The 16,274-nt window shown below is 38.6% G+C and overlaps 1 long non-coding RNA gene across 1 annotated transcript; it reads right to left on the reverse strand.

Moving 5' to 3' along the window:
- Nucleotides 1–631: 631 nt before the first annotated feature.
- On the reverse strand, nt 632–930 carry LOC118485567. Its single transcript, XR_004876677.1, has 2 exons — nt 841–930; nt 632–700 (listed from the first exon to the last, which is right to left on the reverse strand). It is a non-coding gene; the product is annotated as an uncharacterized LOC118485567 (long non-coding RNA).
- Between the last annotated feature and the right edge of the window lie 15,344 nt (nt 931–16,274).

The following is a 16,274-nucleotide window of genomic DNA, read 5'->3' on the forward strand; positions in this document are numbered from 1 at the left end:
TATCATATGACCATCTAAGCTGCCAAGACTTGCCTTTTGTGAGGAAACAGATTCACATGAAAAGGCATTCAAGTCCAGTAACATAGCATGACTATTTGCTCCAACCTTCGTCAAGTTACTAATATTGTAAAGCAATTCACTACAATCACATGACCATCGCAAATGCCTTTTGTCAGCAAAACGAATCACACGGGAAGAATATGTCAAGTTAGCAATCGTGAACAGCAAAAATGCTCACTGATTGACACGTATAGGATCCCTAACAAAAAGCACCATACCGGTTGCCCTACCAAAATGCATAATACTTTATCTTCAAAATGAAGAGGATAAGTCCACCCTGATTGCATACTCAAGAGACAGATAAAAAAGGCAAAGACAATTAAATACCAACATTAGATAAAAATATTTCATCATCATAGCCCCTTAAATAAAATGAAATCCCATTATCATGATACTACATATGTCCACTAAAAAAAGAGTAAAATTGGGTAGACAGTACATCATCATAAGACATGAAGAATGAACAATAAGGCTCATAGAAGCAATGAAACAAAGAGAATGAAAGCGCCACAGTTGTACACTTATTGGTTGCCAAGTGAAGGTAAAGCCATTCAAATGACCCTCTCTTTTGGCCGCCAACACAATAAAAATTCATCCTTGCATAAATTCTACCCAATCATCAAAGCCTTCTCCAAGTATTCTGTGAAATTGTATAAAGCAATGGCAGCCATTGATAGTTAGTTATTTCAAATAAAAAAAATCAAAGACAACTATAAGTTGTAAAGTGCAAAGATCCATGTCAACAATAGTTATAAAAATTAATAAAAAAATCCAAGTTACCTTATGAGGCTCAGAAACTCAGTACCACATGAAATCTCATGACCAACTCGGTTGTTGCTGGTAGCCATGTGGTAGCAACAAAAACCACACGACGATTGATGTGTGTGTGGTGTGATATATTTTTAAGTATATTTTTAGCCCTTTTTTACACGTTAGTCAAGTTTAAATTTATAAAACACGATATTTTACTAACACCAAACACACATATGGGCAAGTGCACCCATCGTGAGCGTAGTATAGTGTTGGCAAGATACCGAGGTCGTCCAAGGACACAAGAGCTTTTAATACCGGTTTATCCTCAACGTCTAATCAAATCAAAAGTTTAGAAAAATGTTTTAAACTAGAAAATAAAAACTAAAAATGCTGAAAATATAAATAAAAGTAAAAACAGACAGACAAGATGAATCACTTGGATCCGACTCGTGTTTAGTGTAACCTCTGATTATTTTCGCACTTTTGCACTTTTTAAGAGATTATCTTAGTTATTGTAGTAGGCCCCTCTTTTGAAGGTGATGTTACCCTCAACCCAGTAGTTTGAATCAGCAAGGATACAATCCTAAAGGGTTGGATTATTGAAAGATAATTAATTAAGTTATTAATGTGTAATGTGGTAGGCCCCTCTTTTGAAGGTGATGTTACCCTCGGCTAAGTAGTCTGAGTCAGCAGGGATACAGTCCTAAGTAGCCAGGTTAAAGTTATAATAGCAGCTTACATATGAGGGGATCAAAGAGTTTGGACCCCCGCCATCCAATACCAGTGGGTATTGAAGGAGGTCATACTAAATTTGACCCAGGTCCTTGCAGGATCTGTACACTGAACAAGGCAAGACTTTTACCAAACCATTCCCTTAACCCCCGACCAGGTAGCCAACATATCTCCATATAGACCGTGGAGATATGAATGGTGAAAATCTTTTATTTTATACAGACAGCAAAATAATGCCAAGACACCACGGACAAATGATAAGGAAGATTCACCTTCAACATAAGAAACTAGTTATTAAAGTCATTAATACATAACCAAATAAGAAGTGCGAAAAGATTAAAAATAAAAAGTATTACTCTAGACACTTGTCTTCACCAAGTGATGTAAGAGACTTAGGCAAACATGGCCTTTGATTGTCAAGCACTCTTACGATCAATCTTGGATCCTGAGACTACTCACACACTCTATGATGGATGATGGATGATGGATGATGGTGGTGGATGTGGGTTGTGATGGTGGTGGTGGGTGGGTGAAGTGTGAGAGAGATGGTGTGCCAAGGGATAGTTTGCAAATGAGCCAAGCACCCCTATTTATAGCCTGCACAGAAGCCCGGACACGGCCCCGTGTCCACCCATCTTCTCTTTCTTCATTAATTGCAGTTTGTCTGCATTAGTTGACCACGCCCCCGTGTCCGCCGGGCACGACCCTGTGTGTAGAAGCGTATATGTACTATCAAGATTTCCCCAGATTCTGCGAATCTTAGAGTTGACTACGGCCCCGTGTCTGCTGGACACGCCCCTGTGGTGGGCGATAGAAGCTTCTACAACTTTGTCTTTTCTGCAGACACTTGGGCACGCCCCCGTGCCCATTGAGCATGGGGTGTGTTCAGCCTTCTGTTCTCTTGTTTTTGCTTGAGAAGATGCTGTCGGGGGGTCGAGCATGCCACGTTTGTTCCTTTTCTTGTATTTATGTTAGATTTAGCTGCCTTTTTGCTTCTTTTGTGTATTTGAGCTCGTTTATTCCTGAAAATACAAAAGGAAGACAAAAACACACTTTTTACAACATTAGTACTAAAAAGGGGTTAGTTTTATGCCGCAATTGATGTAATTTATATGTTACATTTTGCGCACATCAACGATCACAGCCAACAACGATACACCAAAAGGCATCGATCCTAGCCCTAAAAGTGAATCATCAAATTGAAGCTATAGCATCGAGCCTAGTCCATGATTCTTGCCTTTCTTTGGTGGGGTAGTTTTGTCATCTGCGGGCGCCATAAGAAAAAAAAGTCAACCTCATAGAGGAGCAACATAGACATCATAAAGAGACAACACCATCACCAGCCATCAAGTTCCTAATGTTAACTAATCGATTCGAGACCAAATCAACTCCTCATTCTAGTAGCAGCTAACTATCTTTGTTGGAGCTTTTAATTGTTATATTTGGCTAGTTGCTTTAAATAATATGTTATAATATATGTTTATCAAGTCATAGTCATCTTTGAAAATTATTAGACCTTCAAAACCACTCAATTAAACCAACAATTCAACAAATCAAATGCACAATTTCCATCAAAACCCACAAAATCTAAGAATGAATAACAAATGATTCAAATTCAATTATAATGACAAAGCTAGCAACTGAAACTTGAGCAACCAAAAGAGATTCAGTAAAAGAACCAATATTTCTGAAGAAAACCACCACATCGGAACTGGAATATTTCATCACGTCCATTCGAAACACGCATATAATCTTCAACAAAATCCAAACAATCTCAAGAACATATAATAAATGAGAAATTAAATAAATAAAAAACTGTACAAAGTATCGAACCTGCTTAGTGAATCGGTGGGGATTTGCTGTACAAAAGAGAGAAGAACTTGTTGTACAAAATCTCTACACAAGTTTGAAATGGTTGCTTAACTTTATGAAATTTATTGATATTTTCTAAATACTGTAGATTAGTGTCCTTATCTTCCTTGTTGCTGGAAGATATCCACGACTTATACCAACGAATACAATGACTACAACCCCAACAAATGCCTATTATCAGTAATTCAGTATTCAGTTAGTATATGCTACAATGAGATTCATGAAAGATTACTACATATCGAATAAACCTTTTTAATTCAATCCCACTAAAACAGAAAAAAAATTACCTGCAAAAAGGGTTACGTTTAGTGAAATCAACACCTCGTAGCTCCCACACCAGTTTAGGTGTAAACCACATATCAGGCTCCTCAATTGTTTGATAATACACTGGTTTATCTTTTTTACCTATGTCACACCCTGGCTTTGCGGAAGCGTGGGTTTATATGGTGTGACTTCTTAATACCATAGCTAAATCACAACAAAGCTATATGAAAGTAAAACCATGCAGATCATCCATTGGTTCATGTTTTAAAATAAAAGTACCACAACATAATTTTAAAATGTTGACACATGCAACAGAATTACAACATAACAAAATAAAAACATTGTTCAGAAAGCATAACCACAAACATAAAACAGACGCAGTTTAAGAACTGTGACCCGTCCAGGTAAAAGCCACAACCCCTAAACTTGGATGACCCCATAACTCTTACGCAGCGTGAAAACGTAGCATACCGTGCCAGATCCTTAATTCCCTGAAATACATGTAAATTGGAAAAATCAACAAAAATGTTGAGCGAGTTCATGTGTAGGAGAGTATGTAAAACCTTTGTAAGTATAAAAACCCTGGTATGTAGCAATTAAGGAAACAAAAGAGATCACCAATGGTTTGCAAGGCCATTGATATGTGTGAAGTGCAGTAGGAAGACTCAAACCTAGCAGATTTTTGCGCCGGGTACCAAGTCACCCCAAGGTCCGTACTGTTGGGCCTGGGGCTGGGCTCGCTACACCCATATAGATCTACCGCTAAAGACCCTCGGTCCTACAATGAGGATTAATGGCCTCCAGTTCCCGCCTACCCACTCACATGATCTAAGTAGTAACCCTTCTTACGCTAACCATACCATGTAAAAAGTATTCGTAAATCATAGTAACATGTATTTCACCCTCGAAGTATAAAAACTGAAAACAGTTAAGAGAAAAGGGGGACATGAACTCACTGAAGTGCGTCTCGAAATAGTAATCTCCCAGTCAACCTGCTGCATGACAACCTACACGTACTAACTTCTATTAGACGGACGGCCGTGTCTTGGCTTAAGGTTTAACGTTTTTGGGAAATAGTTAGACAATTATTTCGTGTTTACACTTCGTAATTTTGTATTAATTATATTCCTTCCTAAGGATGGGGGTTTTAATACATGTGCATTTTCTTATAATCCCAAAAATATATTATCAAGTCCAACTTAATAAAATATATTTTAATTCATTTGTCTAAAATATTCTTTCTCTACAATATACATATTTAGAAAGTAACATTCTAATTCTTTATGTTCGCCTCCACATAATTGACACCACGTACCATAAGAGTGCCGAAAGTAAAAAGAATTATTATCACTCATGTTTATGTCAGAAATTACCAACCGCCGGGATCTGACGGATCTGTTTTCAGTAAGTGAATCTTGGGCACGGGGGCGTGTTGAGTGAGCACGGCCCCGTGTTCAGCTTACTGTCTGACTTAAAACAGGATTGCCAATTTCAATTATTGAGCACGGGGGTGTGTTCAGCGGGCACGGCCCGTGCTGAGCTCTGAAGAAGCTGAAAAACTAAGAAAATCCTAAAAAATAAAAAAGAAAAATAAAAATATGATTAGGCCGTTGATTCCTAACTTTCTTAAAATCCTTGTGTCCCCGGCAACGACGCCAAAAACTTGATGTGCGTTAGGTGTAATATAATTGAGATGTATATTTAAGCCCTTTTTACACTTTTAGCCAAGTTTTAAATTTATAAAACACGATATTTACTAACACTAAACACACATATGGGCAAGTGCACCCATCGTGGACGTAGTATAGTGTTGGTAAGATACCGAGGTCGTCCAAGGACACAAGAGCTTTTAGTACCGGTTTATCCTCAACGTCTAACCAAATCAAAATGTTAGAAAAGATTTTTAAACTAAGAAAATAAAAACTAACTAAATGCTGAAAATAAAATAAAAATAAAAACAGATAGACAAGATGAATCACTTGGATCCGACTCGTGTATTAGTATAACCTTTGATTATTTTCGCACTTTTGCACTTGTTTAAGAGATTATCTTAGTTATTGTAGTAGGCCCCTCTTTTGAAGGCGACGTTACTCTCAACCCAGTAGTTTGAGTCAGCAAGGATACAATCCTAAAGGGTCGGATTATTACAAGATAATGAATTAAGTTATTAATGCAAATTATGGTAGGCCCCTCTTTTGGAGATGACGTTACCCTCGACTAAGTAGTCTGAGTCAGCAGGGATACAGTCCTAAATAGCCGGGTTATAGTATTAATAGTAGTTAACTTATGAGGGGGTCAAAGAGTTTGGATCCCCGCCATCCAATACCTATGGGCATTGAAGGAGATCCTACTAAATTTGACCCAGGTCCCTTGCCGGACCTCTAAACGCTGAACAAGGGCAAGACCCTTACCAAACCGTTCCCTTAACCCCCGACCAGGTAGCCAACATACCTCCATATAGACCGTGGAGATATGAATGGTGAAAATCTTTTATTTTATATAGACAGTAAAATAATGCCAAGACACCACGGACAAACGATAAAGAAAGATCACCTTCAACATAAGCAACTAGTTATTAAAGTCATTAATACAAAACCAAATAAAAAGTGCAAAAGATTGAAAATAAAAAGTGTTATACTAAACACTTGTCTTCACCAAGTGATGTAAGAGACTTAGGCAAACATGGCCTTGATTGTCAAGAACTCTTACGATCAATCTTGGAACCCGAGACGTCACACACACTCTATGATGGACAATGGATGATGGTGGTGGATGATGGTGTTGTGATGGTGGTGGGTGGTGGATGAAGTGTGAGAGAGGTGGTGTGCCAAGGGATGAGTTGCAATGAAACCAAGCACTCCTATTTATAGGCTGAACAGAAGGCTGGGCATGGCTCCGTGTCCGCTGGACACGGCCCCGTGCCTGTTTGACACTCTCTCTCTTCATTAATTGTAATTCGCAATTACAATTAATGCGCCTGCTGTACTTTCGCCACGCCCCCGTGTTCACTGGGCACGGCCCCGTGGTGGGAAATAGAAGCTTCTATAGGTTTGTCTTTTCTGCTGCTTCTTGGGCACGGCCCCGTGCTGGCTGAGCACGGGGCGTGTTCAGTCTTCTGCCTTCTCTATTTTGCTTTGGGAGGATGCTGTTGAGGGGTCGGGCAATCCACTTATGTTCCTTTTCTTGTATTTATGTTAGATTTAGTTGTCTTTTTGCTTCTTTTGTGAATTTGAGCTCATTTAATCCTGAAAATACAAAAGGAAGACAAAAACACTCTTTTTCCAACATTAGTACTTAAAAAGGGTTAGTTTTATGCCTCATTTGATGTAATTTATATGTTGCATTTTACACACATCAAATACCCCCACACTTGAATTTTTGCTTGTCCTCAAGCAAAACTCTTTAATACGTGGCTTACACTCCCAAATGGAATGGGTAGAAGAGAAGTTTTGGCTTATCATAGAGTGTCGGGAATCCAAGATCTTTTTGGTTTTATTTTTATTTATTTACAATCCTATTCGTTATCATTTATTTAGAACGTTTCATAGGAGAAATTACTTATTTGGGCATAGCATGCCTTTTTAAAATTCCATTTATATACAAGTTTACATACCTCACGGGAGAAATCACTCACACTCGGCCGAAGGTGTATTTTTAGTGAATCACTCGAGAGCGGCGTGGAACTTATCCCTACCATAGGCTTGCCAAGCAATCAATCCTCCTCCTTTTTAACTTGTTACCTTTGTAAATATCAAGAGGACTTTTTGGGTAAAGGCTTGGGCTAAAGGTGGGTAGTTGGGTTAGTGGTTAGTAGAAAAGGGCGAAAAGCGTAAAAGACGTCGGTTTTCGTAAAACATTTTGTTTTAGTGACTTTTTATTCTTAATGAAGTATTTCTTCAAACAAGCTTTTGTTTTAAGAGCTTTGTTTGTTTATTTCTAACTTCATCATTTTTTTTCAGTCACACGAAAACCGAGCTTGTTACTAAAATAAAGGGTAAAAATAAAAAGGGTTTTGGTGGGTAAAAGGGTTTTAGGGTAAAGAAATGAAAGGTTTAGGCTCAAAGGGGTTAACTAGGGGGAGTTTTTGGGTAGGTGAAAAGAAAAATAAAAATAATGGTTTTGAAAGAAAAAGGGTTAGTCCTAATGCCTCCATCATTTACTTACTTGGGTTTAAGTTGGTAAGGACCGGGAATGAATCGTCGTGGCAAGTTCTAGAGTCGTAAGAACCAAGCGGCTATTCACACAAGAAACGAAAAATGAGCATTTAGTCTAAAGATGTGTATTTGTATGCTCAATAAAGGCTCAAAACTCACTTTTTATGGGAATGGGTTTTTCTATGTGATCAAGTATATATAATCGAATTTTAACTAAGCTTGTCATGCCGTTTCATAATTTTCTTATGTTAGTTCTTTTTATCACGACGTTATCGGTTGTAAACTTGCAAAAATATAACCTTATTAATCTTAGAATTCCCAACTTAAACTTTAGACAAGTAAATTTTTTTTTTGAAAAAAATTTGGGGTGATTAGCGGTTCCAATAGAGTTTTGTGTAAGGCTTGTTATTTGGACTTGCAAAATTTCAAGGTTTTAGCATCCCCCCCACACTTAAATTACACATTGTCCTCAATGTGTCCCAAAAATAATTTTTTAGGTTGATTGAATGTGTAACATGCTGTTTAAAAGCAAAAATTTATGTTACTGGCAGCCTGGACACGGCCCCGTGGGGACCGGGCACGGCCCCGTGTTCAGGTGCCAGTAACGATAATTAAGAAAAAGAAACAGAAGCCTGGACACAGGGGCGTGTCTGGTGAACACGGCTCGTGTCCAGTTACCTGAACTGGGCATTTTCTTGCAGGGGGTTCAGCACGGGGACGTGTTGGCTGGGCACGACCCGTGTTGAACCTACTGTAACGGAGAAATCGTCGACGTGTGGCCTTGTTCTTGTGCATGGGGCCATGTTTCTCATTTCCCTTATCATCCTTTACCACCATGATTGTGTTTTATTTATTATGAACCATCCAAACCTTAAAACCATCATTCCATTAAAACCATAGAGAGATCTTACATAGTCCTAAATTTATATTAAGCTAGATAAGAAAACAAAGAAGCATTAAACCATGGAGTTCTAGCCTACACGTTATTTTAATTAGCAAAATTTCCAAGAAGCTAGTAATCTTGGTTAGATATGGCCTTATAGAACTCCTTCTTCCGGGTGTGGTTTTCCTCATATGTCGGCGAGCCACTCCTCCACCTCCCTTGGAAGGAGAAAAGAGGGCTCATTAGCGTCAGTTTGAGGAGTTGCGATTTCCACCGGGATCTCTTGTTGGTGCTCCATGGGAGGTTCCACCGGAAAGTCGTCCCACTCGGTAGGGTTGTTAACTCCGAGCGCCAGGTTCCAATCCTGTTGAGGGAGGACCGGTTCCATCGGGGGTGCTACAAGAATATTTAACCTCTGGTGCAAGAGGTTAATCTCTTGGAAGCTACTCTCGAGTCCCACCGTAAGATCGTTAATACGGTCGATTAAGACCTCCTCTACTGACGTCATTTCGTCGAGAGCCTCCCTTAATGCTATTACATAATGCACAAGTGTAGCTTCAATGGAGGGCCTCCTTCCTCTTCGGTTGTCTGACGAATGCACGGAAGATGTTTCGCTGTTTTCACTTGACATTCTACGAAAAACAAACTAAAGATAGTTTATTTGCCGACACAGTAGACCGGACACGGCCCCGTGCTCAATGAGCACGTCCCCGTGTTCATCTTTCTGCAGAGTTTTGGAGCAAGGAAACTTGAAGTTTTAAGTTATTTTCTGAACTTGTGGGGGCTTTTTAAACATTAGTAACTTAAAACAATGTTATACAACATATTTTTACTAAGATTCCTTGAACAAAACTCATCAATCCCTACCACAAAGCTTGAAAAATTCAAACTTTAATGGAGGTTCTTGGAGAAAGATGAAGAAGAAGGAAATGGTTAAGAGAGGAAAGGACAAGATGGGTTGTTGGAACCTTCTTTTAGAACTTACCTAGGATAGTTGAGAGAAGATTCCTTCAAATCTCTGTCCCAAGTTGGTCCAAATGTGCAGAATTCTTGGCTGCATTTATAGAAAACGACAGCATCGGCCCCGTGTTCAGTGGGCACGGCCCCGTGTGCAGATGGAATTCTGACACAGTTTGTCCGTATTCTGACGTAAGGATCAGAAGGGAATCTTTTGGTGGGCACGGGGGCGTGTTGGCTAGACACTGCCCCATGTCGAGAGACTGTTTTATGAAGTTTGTCTAATTTTTAAGGAATCTAATAGTATCGGGTGGCTCCTGACTGGTTGGAACAACCCCAAAGTTCCTAAGATACCTTAATTGTCCTAGACCAACGCGAGAACGCAAGAGGTTGTCGGTCAGGGTAATTCCTATTTTCATTCTAGGTGGACAAGTCCAACCCTTTCCCGGGCTCTCGTTAAAGATGGTGTATGCCGAATCGCTCAGGTCTATGTATGCACCGAACGAAGTCGATGGAGAGTCCTTCACGGAACAATCGGCACAGGGACGACTATCGTCCAAGTCTTCACTAGGTATGAAGGTATTTTTGGGAGCAACGAGGTTGTCGGAATGCGATCCCAACATTTCTTCATGGTCATCGTCTTGGGGTGGATCAATAAAATCCTTCCTAAGCTCTTTTGACCAATTTAAAATTAGCTCTTCTAGTTGAAATAACTCGTCAAATAGCATTTCTCCTAGAATATCTGGCTGGGCGCATTCGAGGGAGAGATAGTGATGATTTTTACTTTCGCCCCTCTTAAGGTTATAAGGAATCGGTGGGTCTATGTAGTGGGGCCTATAATTTAGAAAGTAACATTCTAATTCTTTATGTTCGCCTCCACATAATTTACACCACGTACCATAAGAGTGCCGAAAGTAAAAAGAATTACTATCACTCATGTTTATGTCAGAAATTACCAACCGCCGGGATCTAACGGTTCTGTTTTCAGTAAGTGAATCTTGGGCACGGGGGCGTGTTGAGTGAGCACGGCCCCGTGTTCAGCTTACTGTCTAACTTAAAACAGGATTGCCAGTTTCAATTATTGAGCACGGGGGTGTGTTCAGCGGGCACGGCCCGTGCTGAGCTCTGAAGAAGCTGAAAAACTAAGAAAATCCTAAAAAATTAAAAAGAAAAATAAAACTATGATTAGGCCGTTGATTCCTAACTTTCTTAAAATCCTTGTGTCCCCGGCAACGACGCCAAAAACTTGATGTGCGTTAGGTGTAATATAATTTAGATGTATATTTAAGCCCTATTTACACTTTTAGCCAAGTTTTAAATCTATAAAACACGATATTTACTAACACTAAACACACATATGGGCAAGTGCACCCATCGTGGACGTAGTATAGTGTTGGTAAGATACCGAGGTCGTCCAAGGACACAAGAGCTTTTAGTACCGGTTTATCCTCAACGTCTAACCAAATCAAAATTTTAGAAAAGATTTTTAAACTAAGAAAATAAAAACTAAATAAATGCTGAAAATAAAATAAAAATAAAAACAGATAGACAAGATGAATCACTTGGATCCGACTCGTGTATTAGTATAACCTTTGATGATTTTCGCACTTTTGCACTTGTTTAAGAGATTATCTTAGTTATTGTAGTAGGCCCCTCTTTTGAAGGCGACGTTACCCTCAACCCAGTAGTTTGAGTCAGCAAGGATACAATCCTAAAGGGTCGGATTATTGAAAGATAATGAATTAAGTTATTAATGCAAATTATGGTAGGCCCCTCTTTTAGAGGTGACGTTACCCTCGACTAAGTAGTCTGAGTCAGCAGGGATACAGTCCTAAATAGCCGGGTTATAGTATTAATAGTAGTTAACTTATGAGGGGTCAAAGAGTTTGGATCCCCGCCATCCAATACCTATGGGCATTGAAGGAGATCCTACTAAATTTGACCCAGGTCCCTTGCAGGACCTCTAAACGTTGAACAAGGGCAAGACCCTTACCAAACCATTCCCTTAACTCCCGACCAGGTAGCCAACATACCTCCATATAGACCGTGGAGATATGAATGGTGAAAATCTTTTATTTTATATAGACAGTAAAATAATGCCAAGACACCACGGACAAACGATAAGGAAAGATCACCTTCAACATAAGCAACTAGTTATTAAAGTCATTAATACAAAACCAAATAAAAAGTGCAAAAGATTGAAAATAAAAAGTATTATACTAAACACTTGTCTTCACCAAGTGATGTAAGAGACTTAGGCAAACATGGCCTTGATTGTCAAGAACTCTTACGATCAATCTTGGATCCCGAGACGACTCACACACTCTATGATGGACAATGGATGATGGTGGTGGATGATGGTGTTGTGATGATGGTGGGTGGTGGATGAAGTGTGAGAGAGGTGGTGTGCCAAGGGATGAGTTGCAATGAAACCAAGCACTCCAATTTATAGGCTGAACAGAAGGCTGGGCACGGCCCCGTGCCTGTCTGACACTCTCTCTCTTCATCAATTGTAATTCGCAATTACAATTAATGCGCCTACTGTACTTTCGCCACGCCCCCGTGTTCACTGGGCACGGCCCCGTGGTGGGCAATAGAAGCTTCTATAGGTTTGTCTTTTCTGCTGCTTCTTGGGCACGGCCCCGTGCTGGCTGAGCACGGGGCGTGTTCAGTCTTCTGCCTTCTCTATTTTGCTTTGGGAGGATTGATGTCTTGAAAAGTACATATGTTTATAGTGTATATTTTGGTCAGTTTTCAGTCCTTTAGAGTCTAGTTTAGGTTAGAACTTCGATACTGCTGACGTTAAGCTTTGATTTCAGGTCCCGTAGCTTAAAGTGATGAAAAACGAGTAAAATCGAGTAGTTTGTAAGAAAACCGGGATTCGTACGCGCGTCGGAGAAGCTGGAAGTTGAATTGAATAAAAAAATAATAAAAATTGAATAGGGAGGCGCCGCGTCACGCGACCCCCCCTAGGCGTCACGCGAGGCCCTATAACTCCGGGAAAATTAGGGTTTTGAAGAATTGATTTCCAAGAAACTGAACACAATTCTAATTACGAATCAAGAAACCCTAGGACGAATTTCGGAGGTGATTTTGAGTACTCTGTAGTGCTTTATCTTGCGGGAATCAATCGGTTGAAGCTTGGATCGTGGAAGTGAAGATTGTTCGGGTTCTATCTCCCGGTGTTCTTTAATTTCGTGCTTTCAATACTTTCCGATGAATTCTTGTTTTGAACTTGCTTTGTTTATTTTGAACATCATGTTTCCTGGCTAAACTTAAGATACTACCTAGATTTGATGATGGTTTAATTCATGTTTGGATCTTTTAACGGTTTTTATTGATTGATTATGGATTGACTTCTGAAAGTAAAGTGTTCTAGATTTTTTGATTTGGTGCGTGTGCGTATTTACTTTTGATTGTGGATTGTTTACTGTTTCACATAGATTTTGGTGGATGTCTTTCACATAATAGATATGTGTTGATTATTTGCATCCTTGCGGGTTCGGGTGATCTTTGGGTGAATCGTCCGATAGCCTTAGAAACAGTAATTAAAATATAATTAGAAGTAAGTATTCTGCTTAACTTGTCGCTGAGAGGCTCGAGTTAGTTATTAGGTCGCGGTGCAGTATATAGCTAAATTAGATTTTGAGAGAAGTCGACATTAGTTCCCTAATTGCATTTGTGTCTAGTAAACCAAGTCAGAACCTAGAATTGCCTTAGATTGTCACGCTGAGAGGTAGATAGTCGTATTAGGGCACTTTCAGAATCGTTATAGGACTGAGAGGAAGTTTAACAGTCGGTATACACAACAGCCTTGTAGGATTCCTAGGTTTCTTCCTGAGAAGGGTCGGGAAGTCTTAGCATTGAAATACCTTAAGGTTTAGTACTTTACGATCCCGGCTCCATACAACAATAAAACCGTTAGAAGTCCATTCATAGTTAAACTGGATTCAAGTCTACGTAGTCCTTAATCTCATCTGAATTAAAACCCTAGTCTACGTTCGTACTTTAGTTTAATTTCATTTTAAGTGCAATTTTAGGATTTTAGTAACCCCCCCCCCCTAAAATACAACAATTGTTTAATCGTGTCAGTATCTAGTCTAAATAGAGTCGTTAACGTAATTCATTAGAGTCTTTGTGGGTTCGACATCCGGACTTACTTTTCTGTGCTAGAGTCGACCGGTACACTTGCCGGTGAGTAGTTTAGTCAGGTTAAAGAGTCTAGATTTTTATTACTTGAGTCTTAATTTAGGGTAATTTTAGTTTAATTAGTTGAACTACTTTTTCCACATCAAGGATGCTGTTGAGGGGTCGGGCAATCCACTTATGTTCCTTTTCTTGTATTTATGTTAGATTTAGCTGTCTTTTTGCTTCTTTTGTGAATTTGAGCTCATTTAATCCTGAAAATACAAAAGGAAGACAAAAACACTCTTTTTCCAACATTAGTACTTAAAAAGGGTTAGTTTTATGCCTCATTTGATGTAATTTATATGTTGCATTTTACACACATCAATTTGCAAGGCCATTGATATGTGTGAAGTGCAGTAGGAAGACTCAAACCTAGCAGATTTTTGCGTCGGGTACCAAGTCACCCCGAGGTCTGTACTGTTGGGCCTGGGGCTGGGCTCGCTACACCCAGATAGATCTACCGCTAAAGACCCTCGGTCCTACAATGAGGATTAATGGCCTCCAGTTCCCGCCTACCCACTCACATGATCTAAGTAGTAACCTTCCTTACGCTAACCATACCATGTAAAAAGTATTCGTAAATGATAGTAACATGTATTTCACTCCCGAAGTATAAAAACTGAAAACAGTTAAGAGAAAAGGGGGGACATGAACTCACTGAAGTGCGTCTCGAAATAGTAATCTCCCAGTCAACCTGCTGCGTGACGACCTACACGTACTAACTTCTATTAGACGGACGGTCGTGCCTTGGCTTAAGGTTTAACGTTTTTGGGAAATAGTTAGACAACTATTTCGTGTTTACACTTCGTAATTATGTATTAGTTATATTTCTTCCCAAGGATGGGGGTTTTAATACATGTGCATTTTCTTATAATCCCAAAAATATATTATCAAGTCCCACTTAATAAAATATATTTTAATTCATTTGTCTAAAATATTCTATCTCTAAAATATACATATTTTATTCCATTCAAATTTTCCAAAATAATACTTTTGTCAAATACGCATGTAAGAGTATTTTTCTTGAAAATACATAAGTTACATTTTAAGGTTCGTGTGGTAATAATAATACCGGTGTAACTTAAATATTCATTGTGAAGACGTTGGTATTATTTTGGAGTCGTTAATATTCAGTATGTTCCAGTAGTATTATTTTTACTCTAAAAATAATATTTATGTAGTTCACAAAATAATCATAAAATTCACACAAGTGTTACTATGAAAAATATATATTCTAAATATATATTTAGCAAGTTTTATTTATGAAAATCCCACCTCCGACACTTGGAGATTTTGTAATAAGATCATGGCGAACTTTATTTGGAAAAATAAGTTAAAAATATATTCATAACACTTGTTGTAAAAATATTTTCCAAGTGTTATATTTCTGGAAAAAATTCGCCAGAGTTTCCTCTGTAACTGGAGGTGGCCACGCTTACTAGCGTATCATTTTCTTTTCAAAATTCAATCAACAACTTTTCCATCATCAACAAACAATATTCAGACATTAAACTAGTCAAAACAAGTATAAATCGCAAACACATGAACTTGTAAGTAATGTGAAAATACGTAGTAATCTTCCAACATTTTTAGTAGATCTTTCTATTTTTAAAAATAAAATCGGTTTCTTGAAATCTTTATTTTCAAAGAACATGTAACTTTACAACTTCTTAGTTAAAAATTACGAAAATATTTCTTTGTTAAATTCTTTTGTCACACAAGTGTTTACACACTTGTTTGTTCACAAAAATGCTTTTAGTCATGAAAGATCCGGCTTTTAAACAAGATTTGCATCATACACTTGGTTCTTCGAAAATACCACTTGTAGATCTTTAGATCTACTAGTTTAGAACTCCTTTTTACAAGAAAAACTATTTTTACACAAGTTCATGTTCATGTATGAAAGGGTTCGTCATCTTGTAACTTTCTACTTAACATAATGCTAGTTCATGTTCCATGAACATGATCTAGCATGGTCAGATGAAGATCCGTTCCACTACTAGCAACCAACAACATAAAATAACCATTACTAAACAAGATTCATGAGTTTTACACCATTATTTACTCTTTAACCATCATGTTCATCTTTCTTACAAGACTTTTAGGTTTGTTTTCGCATGTTCTTGATTTTTATCCGTTAAACTTCTTATTAACCACTTTAGACAAGATCAAGAGGGTGTTTAGAAGCACTTACAACTAGCTTAAGGCTAGGGAAGAATCAAGGCGAAAACTAGGTGGTTAAAAGCGATGTAGAGAGGTCCTTGTGATTCCGTAAGCACCGGGTCTCCTCGTATGATCTCTAGCACCTTGATATGTATGTGAAATAACAAGATTGAAGTTTGAAAGTGATGATGGGTGGGTGTGTGCTCTCGGCCGACTTCAAGAGAGGAGAGGGAGAGAACAAAATTTTG

The sequence above is a fragment of the Helianthus annuus genome, chromosome 13, assembly GCF_002127325.2.
Source record: "Helianthus annuus cultivar XRQ/B chromosome 13, HanXRQr2.0-SUNRISE, whole genome shotgun sequence".
In the NCBI taxonomy this organism is placed as follows: domain Eukaryota; kingdom Viridiplantae; phylum Streptophyta; class Magnoliopsida; order Asterales; family Asteraceae; genus Helianthus; species Helianthus annuus.